Source organism: Larus michahellis, chromosome 5 (genome assembly GCF_964199755.1).
Source record: "Larus michahellis chromosome 5, bLarMic1.1, whole genome shotgun sequence".
In the NCBI taxonomy this organism is placed as follows: domain Eukaryota; kingdom Metazoa; phylum Chordata; class Aves; order Charadriiformes; family Laridae; genus Larus; species Larus michahellis.
Genome location: NC_133900.1, coordinates 55727923 through 55746761, shown reverse-complemented (window position 1 = coordinate 55746761; position 18839 = coordinate 55727923). Strand labels below are relative to the sequence as shown.

The following is an 18839-nucleotide window of genomic DNA, read 5'->3' as shown; positions in this document are numbered from 1 at the left end:
AAAGTTGTAACTTTTTTTGGTTGTTTCACAAAACAACTTGGCACAAGTCCTAGAAGATGATACACTAACTTTGATTTTGGGATATCATTAATGTCAGATATTGCTCAAATGTCTATAGACGAAAAGACAGCCACAAAGTATCTGCGGTACACGCACAGCTTGTAAAAATCAAGTTACACTGTACAGCTGGAAGAGGAGAACCTTCTGCAAACTCTCAGTATATTATCATTTAACAGACTCTCTTACATCAGCTCACCTTGAAAAATAACCTAAGACTTAATACTGCTGTAAATAAGGATTGAATTAAAATCAGTACAGCTATCCTAACATAATTTTCTGTGTTGGCAATTTTGTTATGAGTAGCTTTTCAAGTTAAGTTTAAGGAATTTCTACTGAATCAAAACGCTCTTCAAAACCACAAAGGAGCATTCACCCAGCAGGTTAACTATGTGTCAAGTCTACGCCAGTCCGACCATACCAGTAACGCCTGGTATAAGTAACACTTAAAATAGAAGGCAAGTGCTTAAACATTTTTGCTGCTTATTGTGTTTCTTCAAAATAAATTCAAAGACACATTACCGAGGCAAGACTTCCATTTAGTTTATTATTCAAACCAGATGGACAAGCTCTTTGTTCCTTTTAACTGTTACCTATATCCAAGGTCCTTGTAAAAATGACTGTAAATGCAGCTACGGTTATGATTAACTGCTATCTTTCATCAGTGCTTGTAGAACAATTTAAACAAGACCACAGCCAGAAAAAAATCACGTAACTGAGCAGAAGTACAAACACGATTGCCAAAGTCCTATTCCTGCAGGCAGTTGTGCCGCAGGCAGCTGCAAAGGGAGTTCCCCCAAATACACACAGACGCTTAGAGTGGGAGTTTCCACAAATTATTTATTCCCTTGGAAGAAGTTTTTGATTCCAAAATATTAGAGTTGAAACAATTTTGCTGCCAGGCTGGTTTGTGATAAACTGCATACAATTCTATCACTAATGTACTCATCATTGATAATTTAGGAAGCACTGCTGGACCACAGAAATAATTTCTACTTACAGGTCAAAACACCTTTAACCATTTAAGGTGGCAGACCATTGGCATTTAGTAAAAGCAACACCTAAATAAAGGTTCTTAGAAATTTACAAGAGGGAGTCAAATATCCATTACTGATTATAAAGGACATGTGATAGGTACACTTAACCAGCAGACCTCTTGCTATATGAAGTTAAGTCTGTTGTTAGGAAATGTTTTTTTCTGTTTTTGTAGAATTTTACTTAAATCAATTTAAAGAAAATCAAGAGTCCAAGTGAAAAAAAGAAGAAAGGTGAAAAACCCACCTTAGAGCCCTACACTTGTGTTCATAATTTTCTACCATTTCTGATATAAAAGCATTTTGGCAAGACATACACATCCATCAGTTCATTGTACATTGTGCTTTTACAAGACTAACGAAACTTAGGTCCAACACTAACTATTATTGTCAGTTAAAAAAGAGTATTTCGTGTAAGTGTATATGCAAGTCAACAGAAAAATTACTGAACATAAGTAATTTTAAAACATTCCTGCATCAAGATATTAAAAACGACAAAAATGCATAAAGCTTATAGATAAAGTCCTTTTGAATGTCTATCAGCAAAAAACTGCAATAAGTAAGTTTTTAAACTCTATTGCTAACCCTGATAACAAACCACTTATTGAATACTAAAGAAATTCAACAAGCCCTGGTTTAGAGGAAGCATTTGGTCATGTCATCTGTGAGCCCTTCAAGCTTGCGTGCCCCTCTTCTGGTGGACTGCAGTAACCTTAATATTTAAAGAAACATACCTTTGCAGGCAAATGGCTGCAGCCAGCACTGAAGAGGAAGTTCAACTTCTGTCAGACCCTGGGAAAACAAAATGAGACAAATATTTCCTATTTTTATTTTGCTTGTAAAGAGACTAGTGATACAATTTAAAGACAAAGTGTAACCGCAAAGACTCACTCTGTACTTCACTGCTGTATTACACAGTAGATGGTGCCGGTTTCTTAGTGATGCAGTGAAGCATCTCAGAGTTCGCTCTTCTCATACTTGGAAACTCTGACTAGGAACTAGAATCTCAAAATAAGCTAAAGCTAATAACCATGCAAGTGTAATTTATAGAATTAGAAGGCCCAACTTCTAATTGTATTGCCAATGGACAGCCCCCACCTCCAACAACTTTGAAGCTCCTTGTGCTTAAAATCTCATGCACCCAAGTAGGTGTACCAGAAACAAGGTTTCCTTATTCTGATTCCAACGACTGTTCCCTTTTAAACCACATTAGGGACTTCTCTAAAGGATAGGCATAAGAAAGGCGTAAGTATTTCGCCACTCTCACCTCCAAACACCCAAAACACTAAAATCAAAGGACTGAAACAGGTAGGAACAAGGATTAAAATAACCAGGATTTAAAGCTACAGTATTTCATCACTTAGGTAAATACTACTTTTTTAAAAAAATAAAAAAAAAAATAAAAGGAGCACATACACTGGAAAGAAGAATCTCTGCAAGTTCATGCTTACTTTCTACAAAAGCTGAATTTAATTGTAACCACCAGATCACATGCAGTTGGTATTTTAGGTCAAGATTTTAATTTTGAAACAAGTGTACACTGCAAGGCCGTGCCAGAAAGACAGCAGTACACAAACAATTTTTAATTTGGAGGACGCGAGAGGGAACAGTCATTTCCTATCACTTAACCCTGAAAATATATAAATCACGTGCAAGGGGCTTCTTCTACAAGACAATTTGGACAATGCCATTCGAAATTATCGTTTCTTTTACAGAAATCACTATTTTCTTCAGAAACATGACCAAAAGGAAAAAAAAAACAAAAACGTATTCCTCCTTAGATCCCTCTTGTTTAAATGAACTCCAAAAGCAAGGATTATCCCAACATTGGTCTACGCCTCCAAAGCTGTAGAGCTACGTTCAAAAGTGAGTTCACTTTTGGAGGTCTATTTTCAAGTACAGAAGACATTCATACACAATACTTCATAAGACCTGAAGAATGACGTTGTTCTTATTTTACAACACGGATCGCAGTTTGCCTAATCAAATATATTCTGGTATAGTGTCAATGAAGGTTGCAGAAAGGTTTCACGAGAGGTACAAAAACCCCACAACATACTAGAAGAGTAAGAAACACCTGACAGTAAGATAGGCCAAAGGCAAGAAGCTAAAATACAAGTTCTAGATCCTCGCTTTCCATCTGATTTCGACGTCGCTTAACTCTTCTCTTCAAATCATCTCCTTTTCTGACCTGTCTTGAAAGTCAAGACGTATACTCTTACAAAAGCCTTTATAAGGATTAACTCGTTCACACTGGGAAAAAGACTTCAGAAAACTAAAGATAATGAGAATGGATTTAGTGGTACTGCACACGTAAATGAAAACCCTCCCTGGAATGCTCATAGAATAGAATCATAGAGTAGTTTGGGTTGGAAGGGACCTCTAAACATCATCTAGTCCAACGACCCTGCACAAGCAGGGACATCTTCAACTGGATCAGGTTGCTCAGAGCCCCATCCACCCTGACCTCGACTGTTTGCAGAGATGGGGCATCTACCACCTCCCTGAGCAATCTGTTCCAGTGTTTCACCACCCTCATTGAAAAAAATTTGTTCCCTATACCTAGTCTAAATCTTCCCTCTTCTAGTTTAAAGCTATTACCCCTTGTCCTATCCCTGCTAAAAGGCCCTGGTGATCATTAATATTTCAGAGGAGGGGAAAAAAAAAACCCAAATGAAAAATGCTGTAGTGCATCTAGTTTAGTGCACAGTGATTGAGAATATGGGAATACAGAAATCCATCTCAGACTCCAAGATCTCAGACTCTGTCACTTCAAATGACACCAGTAAGCCTCTGAGCTGCAAGAATATTCTGTATCTTTATCCAGTTCTTACACCTCAGATCCGACTCCATGCATCCCATCCCTATTGTCTCATCAAGTTATCAAAAAATAAGAGATAAGAATTTGTAAACTGGAGCATTCACTTTAAAAGATATTTCCGTTTCCTTCCCACTGACTTTTCTTTTTTAACTTAAGACATAATGACTTATTCCAGCTAAAGTTTGAATCTAGAAGCCTGGAATTCTTTTACATACACTCTACAGTCCAGTTCGATTATTTCCCCCCCCCTTTTCCCCTCCCTCCCCTCCTTTAATTTTAAGATGCTCTTGGCATCATGTTAACCTATCTTAGAGAACTTGCTTCTTTCCAAATCCTTTTTTAAACATCTAATAGCATTGTCTATTCTTTCCAGTCTTATGGTCACATCAAAGCTGGTCCAAAGAACGTTTGGCTAACTCCTGGCCTCATTGACTTTTCACCTACAAAACTTACCTTTATTTATTACGTGCACTAAAAATAAATAAATATGTAATTGATATCTATACAGTTCTTAAAGGAATGGTATATGTTATAAACTCCAACAACCCTACTAATCTTAGCAACATGAGCTACAAGGAATACATTGCCTTCGTGCACCATTCTTTCTTAAAAATTTTTTTAAAAAGCTATTTCAAAACAGTGCAGCTAGATTGCTTACGGACATGAACTGGTTATGATATAATGGCACTCTTCTTTATGACATCCAAAAACTTATGGTTTGTGCACTGCCTAGAACTAACAGCCATTATCTCCAGGAAGTCCATATAGCATTCTTTCATTTCCAAATTTTGGTACACCATAAAATTCGAGTTTACCCTTACATATGGAGCATATAATGTTTCCAGCAGAAGCTTTTGCAATATTCAGATTATCTTCCTGCTGTACACATCCTAGATATTCTTAAGGCATTCGCTAAAGGTATTCTCTAAATACGAGTCACTTGTTGTACACAATGAAGAGCTGAAGCTGGATTTCACTTGCACAAAGGAAATTGAGGAATTTGGGTCAATGGGATTAGTCTTGTTTCAACCTAAGTAATCAAACCTGACATCTTTGTACAGTAAGTACAACAACAGTTCACCCAGACCCAAGCCAAATGACAGATCATACATATCGCTGCCGCATTGATTGAATCGTGTGTGTTACTGGCACCACAAAATAAAAAGGTCTACAAATGCTGAGCTTAAAGGAAGAAAGTGCATTTCTTCATACTTTAAAAAAAGATAATGGTCTTGTGACATTTTATATAGCATTTGAAACCATACAGACTGATACACTTAACATCCTCTAAAAAACTGCACTTAAAAACATGTGTTTGTAATACACATCTACACTTTGAGATAGTTAGTATCTACAGCCATGAAAAGAACTCTCAGCTTTAGAGGCATGCTAGAAAGTGTTAGAAGTGCATTAGACTCCGAACAAAAAGCCTCCCCTTCCTCCAGAAAGTATCCTCCAGACAATCTCTCAGAGCATTCTGGTTATTTAATGTTAACTAGTAAGCCACTATTTTAATGAAAGACATTTCCCAGATTATGATGGAGTTAGTTTTCAATTTCTGTCATGTACACCTCCATCAGATCAAAACCTAACAGTCCCAATGCTTCAAACTTAAATTTTGCCTACAAAATTTTATAAAATATTTCTAACTTTAACACAGGTTAGCAAAGATTTTGATATAATCACAAAAGCATTCACAGTTTATATGATAAACCAATGGAGATACACCATCGATAGACTAAACATTGTATTTACTCCAAAAGAATCATGTTTTAAAAAAGGAAAATCACAAGAAGCAATTTGGTTATTCACCTTGTCTTCTCATGCCAGAGAAATAAAAGCATCCTTATGGTTATCAAAGACACACCCTGAAAAATAGCATGTTTTAGATAAAACTGCAGACTCTTTCCACTTTCTGTTATTCAGGTTATATTCCATCTATATCTGTATACATGATATATGTAGCATAACACGTGGGTATTTATGAATAAAATCCATCCTTTGAAATGAACTACCTTTAACAAGAAGTGGCATACTACTACAGTTTTGATTAACAATGCTAGTTTTGCGTTTATGGCTATTTTGTTTTGCTTGGAAGAACAGACGGCAGCTGTATTACTCCAGCTATAACATGGTGCCAAATTTTTTTTTATTTTACATCCATTTTTATTTGCATCTAAGCAAGACCAAGTATTAAGATATCAGAGCAGTAGTTGTTCCTCTTCCAAAGATCTCATGTGGATTGTCTCCACAAGGAAAAAGAAAAGTAGCAAAAACATTAACTTACACATTCAATAATCTTCAGTGGACCTATTTTTTAAAAGAATAAGTCGAATTGATCAGATTCGTAAGATTATGTATGACATAATAAGACTTCTCTACCTCTTAAGTCCAGATAAGACATTTAAAATTGTAATAACAATTAGTAAACACTTTCCTTGGGTGTTTTTGTTTTTAAATGGGCAACAGGAAAGTAACAACAAAATCATTGGGCTTCACTTCCATTGCTCCAGTGCTGCTTCCTCTCCTATGCAGTCTAACACAGAACCAGCAGCTGTCACAGATGAGTGCAAGGCCTGCAATAGTTATAGTTTAACTGAATGTGAAAAGATAAGGCTTAAGTCAGAAAGGATAGAGAGAATACTAGAAAGTATTAAGACTAAAGCATACACAATGGATCTTGAAGGAGTTCTTGCTATGTACTGCATACCCTGAAATCTTAAACCTTGAATTTTTTGCTGGTTTGGAATGCTATATAGATTTTCTTTATCATTTTTTTCATTTGATGTTGTTGGAGATACAACTGTTCAGTTAGAAATCACAAGGAATGTATTCTCCAAGACTCACCATCCCTTTTGATATTTTGGCAGTTATACAGAACACCATCCTTAATCCTCTTCATTCTAATACAAGCTCTTTCTTCTTTTTCTAGGTGATGCTGCTGAAATATGCAACGTAAAACCATCAAACCTTAGGACATTAGGCTTAAATAGTGACATAGTTTATCTTGGTCTTAGTACAGAATTATTAGGAACACATCAGGCTTGCATTTGCTTTTTGTGTTGACTCATGTCTGAGTATAAGGCCAAGTTCATATGTGGTCTTTACTTGTAAGCTGCTCAAAAACCTAAAAGCCCAACAATAAGAAGAAAACTGGCCAACACCTCTACTGCAACTGGTAAAAAAACAGGACACTTCACAACTTCCAATTTATGTCTGAGGTGCATTTCTTCCACATATCTTCTCAATTAACACAGACCAGCAAGTGCATTTAGAGCAAAATTCTACTACATTTTGCACCTTTCCCTAAACCACTAAACCATGCACTTTTCATCATCATCTCCTTAGGACTACAAAAATGACAGAGAATGAGTAAAATGTGTCAGTCAAATGACTAAGCATGTTGACCAGAATGGTAGAAATGCCACAGGCATAGACCTACTCATCTAATTAATTTGCTCCTTGCTATCTAAAATGGGAAAGAACACTCCAGGACAGAAGGGAATTGTATAAAGTTGCCAAGTGAAGAGTTTCAAGCAAAACGACTTCCATTTGCCACATTTCATAGCAAAGACACTGCTGCAAATCCCTTCTGCTTGTCACTCTCTCAATAAATGAAGCCATTTATCTCAATAAATCAAGTGCCACTTTCCTTGGAGTAAGATCTCCAACTCTGTAAGAGACCGAGCTCCCAGTTCAATAGCCCAGCAATGAGCTTCCTGCTACCAAGTATTAAGTAGCATGATATTGTTGCAGCCCATTAAATCAGAGGTTAGTATATCTTTAGTAATTAACAGATTTGTCACTAATCCCTTGCCACCTGCCAAGCCAATTTGCTGGTGAGTTGAATCCCACAATGCAAGCACACAAGGTGGCACCAGCAGCACTGTGACACCCTTCTCTTACACTGAGATACCCTTCTACCCCCGGCAGCCCTCTTATTCCTCCAGGACCAAAGAGACACAGCATCAGCCAGCTCTGCTGAGCAGAAAAGCTGCCAGTCATCAGGGAGGAGGAGAAACAACTGCTCTCCACTGTGGGAGTAGAGATGCCATGCCACTGTGGCAGCAGAGGCACAGTGCCAATATGGCAGATAGTTTCCAGGCTTAATCACTTTGATATCGTTTAGTACTGTGTACATTTGGAAATAGGGTATTCCATCTTATCAGCATTGTTTCCATCATTATTAGAAAGGTTATCTGCACCTCAAAGCTAAAGATGTGAGATTCAGAAAATCCACACATTCCTCTGATAATGCTTCAATTTGCCTCTTCAGACACTTGTATCAGAGGCTTCTTGAACTACAACCATACAACCATCCTCACAACAACTGTGATATTTGCCCAGGGACAGAAATAAGGACAGCGGGGGGAGGGGGAAGTGTGTGTGCAAATGACTCAGTGAGGCTTTGAGTTCAGAGGGGAAAAAGAATTTCACTGGGAGTTCTTCCCGTAACAGCTTCCTACAAATACAATAATTGCCTCTAGTAGCTAGAGAATAGTTAGGCTCTTCTCCTAGTTGAAACATGAAAAGTACATTTAAAATATTCCTCTTTCCCTTCCAAATTTCCCTCCCTCCCCCACTGCACAGTCAGACATCAAGTATTTATCTAGCATAATTCCAGCAGTCTGACATGCTTAATTTACACCTGAGTAAGAGCACCCACACAGAGCTTATTGATGGTGGGACTGGAATAGATTTGGGCCAGACTATACATCATCTTATTATTTGAGTTCTCCTAAATCTAGGGTCACAATTCTGTTGCATATAATCCCCTTGGTATTCTTCAAGGTAGTTTTCTTCCTCCAGCTCTTTAGGGGGAAGAGAACCACTACTCTTACAGCAAGACTTGTTTGCCACTGCTGCAATGGGTATTTTGTCTTCTCAGAAAACCCTTTCTGGACAGTGTTCTGTTGAGTATATTCACTTATTTACAGTCCTAATGCAAGTCTCCAGTTAGAAATCAAGGGTAAGTAGTCTCTCCTACATACCAAACCATGGGCACTGCACAGGACTGGTTGTCCCATGGTCCTACAGGTGGTATGCCCACTTTGACAGCAGAAAGCCTATTTCTCCATACAATGCGTACAAAAATCTGTATACACAAATCCCACTCCTCCCACTTAAAACTGTGCAGTGCTTTGGAAACATACCTACTTGGCATGATAGTGGAGTCTCATTAACTGACTGAAAAATTACAGCAGAAAGCTTGAATGTTTAAGCCTGACCGATTAAAGGCAATTAACAGCTGCAGATGCTCAGCAGCTGTGCAAGTCAGGTCACTCTTTTGCCTGAACATAGCTGGAAGTGCCTCATTTTGATTAGTCAGCTTTACAGATCAGGGCAGTTCTTGAATCAGCTAATCATAAAGCTTTCATTTGTCAATAGGACCTATAGGCTCATAGCCTAGGTTTCTTTGTGCTAAATTTCTCTCTACATCACTATCAGGACATAAAGTAGAAAAAATGCTAATCCTTACAGGAAGGTACAGAAAACAATGAAAAGGAAGATGACCAGCTCTTACATAGCCCTATGTATCCAAGGTGTACAGCTTTACTAGTATAAGGAAATACCAGAAGCTGACTTCAATACATAGCCTTGGTCAAAACAGTGCGATTATTAGACTTGTGCAAAAGGTTTAGGAGCGTGTGTAATGAAAGAAAAATGTTCAGCAGCAGCCTGTACCATCTCTGCAATAAGATCATACCACAGTGCTCTGAGATAAGAGACGCTCCCACTTGAGGAAATAACTGTTTCCCAATTGTAACACACTGAACTTAGTATCTTCAGAATGTATAACAAGTTCCATCTTGGTCTAGGAGAAACAAACAATTATGTGACATGTTGTAATAGAATTACCGTTAAGCAACATCAAGGTAATGATTTACTCTTTTTAGTAGAGTTGTCACAAGATTAGAGACTAATAATTTAAGCCTCTAATTTGGTTGCAGGAACTAGCTCTCAAGGTTAACTACATTCTGGTTTGAATGCCAACCTCAGCACTTGGATACATGCAAGCAACTTCTCCTGAAATTAAGGGGAACTAGGTAGACTTTGAGGTGAAATTTGTAAGGATATGGCATTTAAACTGAAGCTTTTTATTTTATAGAAGAGTTTTAACAAGTTTTACAGATACACCATAGCGAGATTTTCACTAACTTATGTCAGAATATTAAGAAGTATGGTAAGTTTTGTAAAATAATTTAAGAGATCTAATAAAACATGAGATGAAGGACCACGTCAAAGAGATTTTAACTTGGTATAAAATTTAGATGCAGACATTGAAAGGAAACTGCAGATCAAATGTAGTTTCTACTTTGATAGGTTCAACAAGGTATAACCTCAAAAATCATAGTTCATGAGACACTCAAACTCAAAATGAGTTTTGTTTTTTCCCCTCCTCAATAGACTACCTTTTATTTAATAGGAAAATATGCAAATATTTATAAAAATGACCATTTCCACAATGATGATTAATGTCTATCTCTACAGTAGCTGAAGTTAAAAATAGAACGGGGAAACAAAGCTTCCTACAAAACCACTTTTTTTTGGTGTGTCTTACAAGCCACATTTCACCAGACAAGACCGAAGTATTCACAGCATCATCTACTTCCACCTCTCTTCTTCCTTTTTTGTTACTAAGCAGCTATTACATGAAAAATGAAAATGAGTTACACACGCTTTTACACTTACTAAAATCTGTTTCATGATCTGAGATGCTGCCCTGTAGTGCTGCATAAGTAAAGATAAAGACATCTTGGGGACTGATTTCAGCAGAGTAAAGCTCTCCTGAGAGTAAGAAACTCATTTGTCTGGGGAAGAACTGAATATGAAAGTGGAAACTGACGTGTTAAGTAAGATTCCCCTCCTCCAAGGGTTCTTGGTTCTTATTTTGCATATCTTTAAATGAAAAACTCAATGCTAGAATAAGATGAAGCTATAGTTATTTAAAGTCACCTCAATTTAAGAACATTTAGAATTAAGTCTTGCTTTTGTTTAAGGATTAATTATTAAATTGCACAGCACAGGTTCACGGTTCATCTAAACAGAAAGACTGCCAACTGAACTAGACCTGACCTTATTTCCATCTGTGAAAGCAGAATAACACCAAAAGATGCAGTTCAGATGGCGGTTCCAGGTTGGCTAACCTGAACAATGAAAAAGTGTGTTTACCCTCAGCAACAATGGAGTTGAGGTCACTGAAGGCAAATCTAATTTCACATTCTTGTTCCTAACAGAAAGGAAACTCATACGTGCAGACCACATTTCTATCACCCAGTATGTTTTTTTTATTTTTTTAACCATACAAGTACTAACGTAGGAATTCTAAATCTTCCTACTTCCTTCGACTATTCTCTCTCCTCTTGTTTATTTGGATACGCTTCAAAATCCTGAGAAATCTTTTGCTTTTAGTCATGTTTCAGTTATGCCTAAATCACCTTTCATGATGAGTCTTGCAGCACACTTCCCATCATCTCTCCCTCTAGTCAACACTTAGACAAACAAAGATCTCTGAGGTAGCAACAGTTCCAGACATGCACACCGGTGCCACTGGACTCTCCCAGCCTTTTCTTTCCAGGTACTGCCAGAAGCAAGAATAAGGAAAATAATTCAAACTCCAAAACACAGGTTATTTTTCTACAGCAAGTTGGGACTAATCACTTAACTGGAACCTGGTAATCAGTGTTAAGTCAAGGTGCTGGAAATTTACAAATTAGCTCTAAGGCAGGAGATGAACTGTAACATAAAATACTAATAGCCAATGATAAGAATCGGGTCCATCAGTAAACTTACTGTCTAAATATTGCAGCTCCTCCTCTGTTCTAGGTGTGAGTAGCCACTGCCTAGAAGCACTAGTCAGTCAGTGTGGGGTTTAAACTCACTGAAACACTACTGAAACTGATACAGTGCCTGAATCCTAGCATCATTGCAGTACTGCTCCATATACACGGAAAGCATATTGTGGTACTGCTGCACAGCATAGTTAAAAATAATTGGTAAGATAAATAGTTGATGCATCTCCAGTCTTTCTGTCATGCCAGCAATTTTGACAAAGAAATGAGGAAAAAAAAAACATGAAAACCCACCATCTCTGCCTGAAGACTCAGGCCACAGACTGTTACCACTTTCATAGGTATGCTGAAAACAGTAAAAAGACAGCAGTACGCTTACTGGATAGGGGCAACAGGGGCAGAGATGGTGAACAAACAAAAGGAAGGTGAACATACTAAAGAAAGGACAACTACCTTGACATAGTGAGTCTCAACCCACATGACAAAAGGCAGCTGCTCCAGTCTGTGAAAGTGTTATCTCCTTTACTGGGCAAAAATCATGCTCTACCTATACAGAAACTCATAACTGAATTCAAACTCTGAGATGTGAAATAACTTGATGAACTGTCAATTCTGCAAAAGTGTCCAGAGCCATGCAAAGGCATCCTTGCTTATCACATTTAAGAAGTACTGAATGTGGCCGACTACTAAATTTGAGTCTTGCTTCTTTTAAGGCTACGGCTACTATGCTGAGGTATTTTAGTTTCTGTTTTTTTAAAACAGCATGCTAAACTTCCAATTAGAGGAAAGGCTTAAAACACACAGTACAGGGACAGTGAATAATAAATACTTGCTTAAAATATATATGAGGTCCCTCTCCTTCGGGACCTAATTCGTGACCTTTGCATATTTTTTTGGTTTTCCTGCCAAAAAGAATAGAATTCTAAAATTTTAGGGGTTTGGTGCTCACAAAAGAATTAAATATAACTCAGCATGGCCACCAGATTTAAAAAAAAAATAAAATTAAGGCCGATACCTTTCTCAGTTGTTGCTCAAATATGAGTTCCAATATAAATTCCAGTTTCATATTTTGAGGAAACCATCTGGAATTAAAGATTTCCTGTTTGAAGAGCCGTTACAGGTAAGTTCATGATTAAAGGCATAAATCCGCGTTTCTCCTAGTACTCTTATTTATGGCAAAGCTGAAGGGATAATGAAATAAAAGCCTTGGTTAAATATGTTTGGTAACTTTCCTATTTGGGGGTTGTAGTATATTCCCTGCACTGAAACAATCAAGAGTACCAATGAAGAGTTTTACAGCGATATTCACAAGTCCTTTGTACTTGCATGTGTCAGGAGGAGATAATATCATACACATAAGTAAAGTTTAGTTACAATGTCTACTACATCAAGCCACAACAATCCTAATCTGTTTACATGGACCGCTCTAAAGTTTTTGCAAAGTGATCTCAAATCTATTTGCAGGTATTAAGTTTTCCAAATGTTCAGCAAGAGAGTGAAAGCCATTTCCATGCTATAAAAGTCTCCGTAGTCACCTAAATACGTTTGGAATTACCAGGAATTACCACAGTCATCCCTAAGTGCCCACACACTACAATATGCAATATCACCACCTATATAAATTAGAGTCAGTCACACTATAAAGACCAGAACCCAAAACTCCTGTCTTCCTGCTCTAACATATCCAAGAAAATGATCTACAATGACAAAACCCAAATCCCATGTTTTTATAAGTCACAGTAGAGTGGTTGCATTTCACTATGGAGAAAGTGTTTACCTTTTAAAAATGTAAGGATACAAAGCTAGCTTGAACTGGGAAGTTCCTTCTTTGACACATTAATACTAGAAGGGTGGGGGAGTTGGGAAGAGGGAAGACAAATACATTCCCAGGAAGACAGAAGAGACCTAAGGAATCAAATGTACCTACTGTTCCATTAGGATAGAAGCGTGATCCTGTAAGATCTTGATCATACACCGTTAATGATGTACAGTTTGTCAGTCAATGTTATAACTTCCAGTAAATAAAATAAAAATCCAGGAAGCTTTAATCATAACCAGTTGAACAGCGAGAATTTTCAAATACAAAGAGAATGAAAATAGCAGTTCCCTAAGAGGGTAGATTTAGATTAGATATTAGGAAGAAATTCTTTACTGTGAGGGTGGTGAGACACTGGAACAGGTTGCCCAGGGAAGCTGTGGATGCCCCATCTCTGGAAGTGTTCAAGGCCAGGCTGGATGGGGCTTTGAGCTGCCTGGTCTAGTGGGAGGTGTCCCTGCCCAGGGCAGGGGGGGTTAGAACTACAAGATATTTATGGTCCCTTCTAACCCAAACCATTCCGTGATTCTTGGAGTTTTACCTGTGTAAAACTCCAACTGAGTTTTTAATCCAGCAAGCAGCTATTCCTAAACTTAGCCAAAGATTTTCTTAATTCACACCAGCTACCTATCTCAGCTCTTTACAACTCTTTTAGGAGACAGATCCAGAATGTCTACTTTCCATCAAGCTAAAATTTGCCAGAACTGCTTTAGAGAGAGCCCTAGCTACAGATTAGGTGTCCCTGAATTAGTCTAGTTAAAACAGCCTGTGACTGCAGCAGGAAGATACAACAGAAATCCTTACAACAGGCACGCAAGCTGTTCTCTTCTCTGCTCCCAAAAACAAAGTTTGCAGGAGCTGAAGACATAAGTATTGCCAAGATCTGATTTCTGAATGATTGTAATTCCTTCACTGCGCTGTACATCATCTTTAAACATTGTTCTGCCAAAAGATACTCAGATAAGTGTAACCATCGCAATAACACCACCTTGGAAGAGATAAGAACTTGGTCATTACTGGAAATGAGCTGGCATGCAAGTAAAATAAATAAGATTATTTCAGTTACGCTGGTATGCTGGGATAGGGGGTGAACAACATTTCTGTCTCTTTCCATAGGAAGTCACATCTCTGCATTCTTCCCTAACTATCGCCCTGTTTAAAATTCATCCCTTACTTCAGAAAAAATAGTTTTCAGATTCCTGCATGTGTTAAATGAAATGTGGACTCTTCAGCCCCCTTTCTTTTTAACAAAGACATAAGAAATTCAACATAGGATTTTAGGGAGAAGCAGCAAGATTGAAAAAAACCTCCAAACCTTCAGGTCTTGGAGAAATATTGTGGAGACAGCATATTGGCCTTAAAAAGTATGGCATACTGAGAATTCTGTTATATGGTCTAATCATCTATCCTAAGCAAACAACCTAATGACACGTATGCTTGTAACATACAGCATGATAAATAATTCCTTGAAGTTTACAATGATACTCAGCATAGTTATACTGATCAAAACTTCAGTCCCTTCAATTCTCTCCTCAACACATCCCAAAAGGCATAACTTGTTTAGAGGTTCTAGCATAAGATGAGTAGAAGAGGAGTTGTTTAATAGGAGAGTTAAAAACAGTCCATAAATATTAGAGGAATAGACAGTGACATATGTACGTGTGATGTAGAAAATGCACATTCCATTTAGTATCATATTTACTGAAACGTATTGTCTCTCTCAGGTTACCTCTGAGGCTGCCTTAAGTCCCTCTGATTTCCAGACTCCCAGATCCTTTCCAGACACTGTTTGTTCCACTACAGTACAGGTTCAAAAGGAAATGTGAAATGCCTTCACGGAATAAGTTTACCTTAAAAAAGGGCCAGAAGAATGCTTAGCTACACAAGAGAGGAATAGTCATCCAGGAGGTTATTTTCTCTCTTCCCTCAGAAATCCCCATCAGAAGACGAAACGCATTGTGGAAGTATCACCGTATCAACCAATACTTTCCATTACAAACAAAACCAATTTACTCTGGAAGTCCCCTGGAAATGTTATGAGTCCTCACCATTGTTTACAAAGCTATCTATCAATTCTGCTGAGAGTCTGAGCTTGTAGGAACTTTCCTGCACGGTCTGATAGAAGTAATAAGCCAAGATCCTGATCCTACAGTAAAACAAACTAACAGTTTTACAAATAATAGGGCTACTTACATCTGCAAGTACTTTTAAGATCAGGCTTAAGCCAGCAACTATTAATTGACACAATACTTGCAGGGCTGCACATTCCAAACAACTTATGAAATTGCTGGATAATGTGATGAAAGCGTAAGTTACCCATTGTCTTAACATCTCATGCCAAAGAGACTGGAAGATATACCAACCCTAAGTCAATATTGTCAAGCTGAAACTCATACCCCTCTACTACTGCGACCTTACTGTACTGTCATGCACGGCAATAAATGTATTAACAATCTAAGGGCCACCAAATGAAGAGCAAACAATGTAGCCACCAGGGTTTGAGTGTCAAAAGCCCTTTTCCTACAGGTAAAATGGCACATACTTATGTGCCTTTTGGTCATCCATGTTTGAGTTTTAGTGTTGTGAAAAGTAAGTTAAAGTTCTTCATGCATTTCCCTCTCTACTTAGAATCCATTAAAGTGGCTGCTATGTTTGGTTTCCCATCAAAGGGAACTGCTCCATGTCCACTTAGGTAAGAAATTGAAGGAGGAGACTTTTCACACCCCCTGTTTTGGGTTTAGTGGTTGGTTTGTTTTCTTGTTTGTTTGTTTTTTCATAGGCTAACTAAGTTTTCTAACCACAATAATAGATTGATTGGACGTCTGGTCTTAGAAGTACAGGGGATTCATCTGTCTGCAGGAGCTTACAGATTCACAGTCAACTGATCAGATCGGCCTCAAACGCAGGAATTCCCACTCAGACAGCCCTGCCTGAGGTGCCTGAAGGAATTTATCTTGGTATATTCATTCTTACTGGTTTGAAAACTTTAAACCTTTTCCAGAACTGGCATCTCTGTATCTCCCTCCTTTATAACTTCAAAAAAAGCTCTTTATTTTCTGGGTGGTTTAGCATGTTTATCATGCTTTGTGGAGAAGTTTATAGAGAGCTGGGAGATTTTAGAACAAAAAAATTACAAACAGGAAACACCATTTAACCCACCGCTAAGCTGACCCAGTACTGACTCCTCAGTAATGGAATATTGGCAAGGGGTATCTATTAATCAGCTCTCTTGCAACAGCAAGATGGCTCCAAAATACAGTAACAGGAAGGGAAAGAAACATGCCTAAAAGAAAAACAGCAAATTAATTCTACTTTAGTCTGTAGCATGAAAGAGGCATGTGAATGAAATAAACTGCAGAGGCTCCAGCTCTATATTTCCTGTACAAATGCAACTAAAATAAACAGAAGAGGTATATAATTATTCAGATCTGAATTTGGTTCATACCCCCTAAGAAACTAAGAGCAGAATGAAAGTGGAAATTTGATTTTCACAGTAGGAAACATAGCAGTTTAATGCAACTAATTTCATACAGGAAACTGAAGTCCCGCCTGTGCACCAGCCGGCCGGAGCACCCACACCAGTAGGGAAGGCTCATTGACATCCGTCTGCTAATTAGACAAGCTGCAAGTCCAGTTCAGTCCCACTACTGACTTATTCTTTGCTAGTGTCATCAAGACCCAAGAAAAGAGGTCTTAGCAGATGGAATGGTAGGGGGGGAAACATTCATCCACCTCCTCAATTCACTCTGGAGAGCAGTATCCTTAAGTTGCTGCCGATTTGCACTGGTGACTTGTGGGATAAAAAGCTGACAAATTAAACAAACACATGCCAGGTGTCCTTGCTGTCTGCTGGCACAAGACGGACAGTACACTGCTTGCACAGAGCCCACACCCGCAAAAGAACAGGAACTTCAAACCCAGACAGAGGTGAAAGTGTGGCACACACAAGGATGAGGGGGCTTCCAGGGCTGAGGGGGCTTGAAGAAGACGGCAACGCTAAAGAAAATGCTGTCAAAAATGCACTTGTACTCTGTATGTCATCTTTAAATGGTCTTGCCTCCCTCATCCTTTAACATACATCTATATTATCACTGGAAACGTGCTAGGAAATTACTGCTAGTGCTCACGACTCCACACCAAAGCTGCAGCTCAGCATAAGGGCGGAAACAGCACAGCTCTTCAATCTTCTCCTTCTCCTGAAGGAAAGCACCTACACTTCTCCTTTTTTCCCCCTGAAGAGCCTTTCCTTCCCACACGGGCGGACCCACACCGTCACAACGACCCCGTCCCACCTCCGGCACCGCACGGGAGGCGTCAACACACGGGACGGGACGGGGGGGACACCGGGCACCCTCCCGCTCTTCCCCTTAGGGCGCCGGGAACGGCGCCTTACCCGCAGCGGCGGCGAGGGCTGCCCGGTACCCTGGGACACCGACGGACCGAGGCCGGGGAAGCTTCCAGAAAGCCCTCGCGAGGGAAACCGGCCGCTCCCGAGCGCATCAACGCCTGAGGTGTTCCCCGGCGCTCCGAGGCACCGCGCTGAGCCGGGAGGGGGGGACGCGGACACAGGCGAGGCCTCTTCCCGCCCGCGTTCCCGTTCCCCCCACGGGCTCCCCGTGAGGGAGCGGGCGGCCGGCGTGGAGCGGGCTAGCGGTGGCTGGGGGGGGGGAGCGGGAACGCCCCCGCCTGATCCCGTGAGGAGAGGGCGCTTACCTCAGACGCGGCTCGGCTCGGCTCAGCTCCGCCAGCGGCAGCCGCCGCGCCAGCCGCTCATCCCCGCTCCGCAGCCCGGCCGCCGCGCCCAGCGCCCGCCCCTTCCTTCACCTGCCGCGGTGCCTCCCTCACCCACCGCCGCTGGTGGGAGCTGCCGGCAGCCACGGCCGCGCCGTCCCTCCTCGGCCTGCCGCGGGGCGGAGGCCGCCGGGGGAGGGCTGGGCGGGGAGTGGGCCGAGCCGTACGGCGCCGTGCCGAAGCGGCGGCCGTTTGCTCCGGAGAGAGCTGCCGTGTCGTGCTGTGCCAGGGCCCGGTTGAAAGGCCGTAGGCCCTGCTGGGCTCTGTCAGGGCCATGTGTGCTGAAAAGTCTCGGCGGCCTTATGGGCCCTGTTGGCGACGGGCACTGCCTGGGGCCTGTCTAATCGTAGAATCACAGAATGACAGAATGGTAGGGGTTGGAAGGGACCTTTGGAGATCATCTAGTCCACCCCTCAGCCACAGCAGGGTAACCTACAGCAGATTGGACAGGAACACATCCAGGCGGGTCTTGAATATCTCCAGAGAAGGAGACTCCACAGTCTCTCCGGGCAGCCTCTTGCAGTCTC

The 18839-nt window shown here is 40.1% G+C and overlaps 1 protein-coding gene across 4 annotated transcripts in view; it reads right to left on the bottom strand.

Annotated features, from left to right (window-relative positions):
* SH3BP2 (SH3 domain binding protein 2) overlaps positions 1–18428 on the bottom strand; it is a 40699-nt gene extending 22271 nt beyond the window's left edge. For 2 of the 4 annotated variants that reach the window (XM_074587407.1, XM_074587410.1), the window contains exons 1-2: positions 17915–18043; positions 1826–1883 (exon numbers count right to left, since the gene is read on the bottom strand). The gene's annotated coding sequence lies outside the window, so the exon portion shown is untranslated. Of the gene's footprint in view, positions 1–1825; positions 1884–17914; positions 18044–18234 lie in introns of those variants that run through there. The other 2 variants (XM_074587409.1, XM_074587406.1) reach the window with 2 other exon arrangements.
* Positions 18429–18839: the final 411 nt, after the last annotated feature.